This window comes from Pezoporus wallicus, unplaced genomic scaffold (assembly GCF_028554395.1).
Source record: "Pezoporus wallicus isolate ANWC-B61680 ecotype Strahan unplaced genomic scaffold, APGP_CSIRO_Pwel_v1 contig_16, whole genome shotgun sequence".
NCBI lineage: Eukaryota > Metazoa > Chordata > Aves > Psittaciformes > Psittacidae > Pezoporus > Pezoporus wallicus.
Window position 1 is genome coordinate 5,332,270 of NW_026641478.1, and position 4,116 is coordinate 5,336,385.

At 42.4% G+C, this 4,116-nt stretch overlaps 1 long non-coding RNA gene across 1 annotated transcript; it reads left to right on the forward strand.

Annotated features, from left to right (window-relative positions):
* Window positions 1-307: 307 nt before the first annotated feature.
* On the forward strand, window positions 308-3,823 carry LOC130607158 (uncharacterized). Its single transcript, XR_008974170.1, has 3 exons — window positions 308-363; window positions 2,431-2,522; window positions 3,702-3,823. It is a non-coding gene; the product is annotated as an uncharacterized LOC130607158 (long non-coding RNA).
* The last annotated feature ends 293 nt before the right edge of the window (window positions 3,824-4,116 follow it).

Genomic DNA, 4,116 nt, shown 5'->3' on the forward strand with positions numbered 1-4,116 from the left:
TTCATGAAACATTTTCTTTAAGTGATGGTTGCACAAGGGGGTGGAAAAAAGATGAAAAGATAGGTAAACTGAGGTATAAAACCACAAAGTGGCACACCCACAATCCACCATCAAGCACATAGCAAAACTAGAAACAGAATAAATATTTGTGGAATACTACTGTAGCACTCTGCTGGTTAGAGAGTCAGTCTCCTTCGCAAACAGGCATGGTTAGCCTGCAGCTACCGCTTGGTTTTAACTCCTCCTTCTGATAGGTCATGAGGAGGAGTGACTTGGGTTGTGCCAAGACCTTAAATGGGAGACTGGTGTAAATGGCAGATAGCCAGCAGTGGGGAGACATCTGGGATAAGACAAGGCGCTAAGGTGTGTAGTACATAGTTATGAAACTATTCTACCTTTGTTTTCTGTGTAACGTTATATTTTTAAGAACCATGCCTGCCTGAGGAGACAGTAGTTGTTTTGTTCTCTGAATTGCTGTAGCCTGAGGGTGTCAAAGTCATTTAGCACAGAGGGTTGAATTCCATGTTAAATTATGGTTCGTGGGTCACAGTATAAATATACGAGTTGCATACTTTCCAGCACAAGAGTATCCCAGTGATGTCAGTGGAAGTTCACAGAGAGATTGGCATCATTCAGCTGAACAATTTGCTCCCTTTTAAGATCACAGCTGTCAACCTCCATATTTCCCTCTTTCCACCAACTCCTAATTCCAGTTCCTTGAGTGATGCACTTCTGCCTCTTCCCCACTGCTTGCTGAAAACAACCAGTGGTGTTGTTTTCTGCACCAGTGGTGGTTTTTCTACACCTGTGGTGTTTTTTCTGCACCAGTGGTGCAGAAATGTGTTCAGGGAGATTCATCAGCCTGGGAGCATTTCAGGCTGCAGGTGGACATGGGTATGTATCTCCTACCAGCTATGCAGAGTCACACTGGGAAGCTTTTCTCTGCAACCAGCAAGTCTGAAAAATGGAAGCAAGATTTTATATCTTGTGTCCCTGGCCTACAGGCTATTTTTACATCTCCATAATGCAGTATGAACGGAAACAAATCCAGTAGCTGGATGTTTTTCTTCCTCTAGCCCTAGATCTGTCTGAACCAAGGACACATACATGGAAGAAAAATATTTCCACAAGCACCTGTTTCCTTGTAGATTTGTGCCTTATGGTGGCCTCACTTCGCTATGTAAGAAGATTCAGTCTTTCCCAACTCTTTTCTGACTGAAACTTTCCCAAGTCTCTCCCAGGTGGACCCTCTGGTGCAACAGATCATACTCAGCCTCAGCCTTTATCACTCTGGTTGCATATTTCCATAAAATTGTAAGATAATTATTTTGAGTCCTTTCCCCTACTTTGTTTGAAAGTCATTCAATGTATGTAACGGAAGACAGTTGGTTTGTTTGGAAGAGAAACAGGAATGAGAGCAGAAAGGAAGGAAACAAAAAGAAGGATGTAAAAGTCTGTGACATGACTAGTGACTGTGGTGTTCTTAAGACATTGTAAACTAACGTCAAGGTTGGCTGCTGCTCCCCAGCACAGAGTTGCCTTGCACATAAAAGAATGGCTGACTTTCCACATGGGGATATGTACCTTCATAAATCTCCATCTATTCATGTCCTTAAATCTCAGCTTCAGCCCCCTTGTCTTGTCTGCTCATCCCATCCCCTCCTCCCTTTCCTCATGTGGGATGCGGATGTTGTGAGAAGATGTTGATATTGGAACATCGATTTTATTTTATTTTTTTTTTCTCCCTAACAAATGAGCAGGAGATTGCTTTTAAAGGTATTAAGTGGACACAGGTGGGACTGTAAACTTAAGTGCCTCCACATGGAACATCTGCTGCATGTTCTCCAGTTCCTGTTATCTTTATAGCAGAACTTGATCTTTTAACCCCTTCACAACTGCCCCCCCTCTGTATTTGTGTGGAGAAGATGTGCAATGGCTTTTCTTTGATGTTTGGAGAAGTCACAATGGATCTCTGTGATTTGACTGGCATATGGCATAGTGCTTTGAGCTGCAGTGTGGTTAGCAATTTGCACAGGTGGGTGGGGGAGGAAGACAAGTGTTGTCCAGGTGTTCCCAGTCTTGCTACAGATAAGAGGATTCCAGACGTACCGCAATACATCGAATATCCCCGTTCTCCCTCCTGCACTCCCCCCGCCCCAGGAAATGTCTATCTTGGGGAAAGTGCATACTTGTGGGGATATTCCAAGATAGCTAATAGAATTTTAGCCATTTGGGGTTTAAAAGAAATTATTTCTAAATGCTTGTTCTGGACCCAAAAGAAGTGATTTTTTCCTTTCACCTTCCAAATCCATTCTTCTTTTTCCTTCTTCTTCTAAGCCTTCTTGCTTTCAAATTTAGGTACAAAATAGAAAGCTGCCCCATGTTAGTGTATATTTAACCTCTTCACTGCTGCCTCTTACTCCTCCACAGCATTTGTGCAACAGGGCTGTGTGGCATTTTCCTTTGAAGTACTAGTGAAGTCAGAGTGGATCCTTGTGATGGAGCTGCAAGCTGGCTGCCAGGTGAAGCATTCTCATATCTTTTCTATGTGCTCATAGTGAAATGAAAAGGAAAAATTGGCTGAAGTTCCATGTAGTTCCAAACTGATTTTAATGTAGAATGAGATTGAAAGCTGTAGACTCAGAATGAAGTTTAACACCAGTTGCTGAGGGTACCTAAATCCTAAAACTGTTGATGCCATGTGCACAAGTTCATTCCCAGCTGGAGACAATATGACATAGAATAAGGAAAAGCTGTATTGGTTGAAATGAAAGTTTCTTTTAAAGCTTGTAGTTAGTATGGTATGGGAGGCCACCCAACAAGGCAACCTTGTGTAGACAAGGCCCAATGTCGAGCCAAGGGAACAACCATAAGCAGACCTAGTTCTCGACTATCTGCATGTATGCTAAGTGCATGTAAAACGTTACTGTCCTGATTAGCAGTCTTCTACCCAGTTGTGCAGTTGTTCATACTGAAACAACTGGACAAGGAAGTGAACAATCAGGACCAAACAAAGATTTCCAAACAAACTGAGAAACACCTCAATTGTCTTTGAAAACCCATGTCAGTGCCCCCTGTTCTTCTCTTCCTTTGCCAGGAATTAGGATCGTGTGTTGCTCTGTTTTAGTATACCTGATTTTGTGGGAAGCATATGTCTCGTTCTTGTAGTTTTTAGGAATGGAATTGCTTTCTAAGATAGGGATTGGAAAAGTATTAAGTGCATGCAGATCTTGTAAAATGTCTCTTGGCCTATATGTTCCTGCTGTATGTGACTTGAACAAGAGTAGGTGAAAATTCCTTAAAACAGTAGTGGTTTTGGCATTTTAGCTATGCAAATTTGAATTGATGTGCCAGTTTCCCTCACAATCTGATGATGACCTTTTCCAACAGGGTGGTTTCAACAAAAGCTATGGAATAAAAATCCATGTTTGCATTTTTAAGACTATTGCTACTTTTATGAAAGGTGTTGGGACAGGACCAAGGTCTGATATTAAAACAGTCTACTCCATCCTATCTTCTCACAGCTCCTGAACTGCTGTTACATCTTTTTAACCACATCCTGAGCATCTTGGCATACTTTGCATTGGTGCTTGGGATGGGAAAGAGTCTTTTCCTGAATGCTGTCTTTGCTTTGGATTCATTCCACTTCTGTTTCAGGCTTATTCTCTTGTGCCATTTCCCTTGTTTCTTTTGTCTTTCAGCTTAGTAAAACACCATCTAAGAACACCCCACCCCAGCTGTTTAAGAAAGTGCTGTTTCCTCTTAGAGAAAAATGAACAGGCGAACAACTAAATATCCTTAAACCAAGATGACTTATGCAAACTATCACGCCGCTCAGTATGTATTCCATCGCTTCTCTCCATCCTATTGTCCAACTTGTTTACTTAGATCACAGCCCTCTTTTGGATAATAAATCTCTTGCTATGCCCGTGCTTACCCGCAAAAGCATGTCGTGGTACTCTTCATGTCCTCACAATGTCCATGCCTGATGTTTCTTAAGCAGTCCTAGTTTTCACCTGGAGCATGTGATTGGGCTGGGGTCCACTGGGGAGCAAAGACACTTGCCAAGCCCTGCTCCCAGGGTAGGGACTTGGAAACAGTCATGGGCTCTGCAGC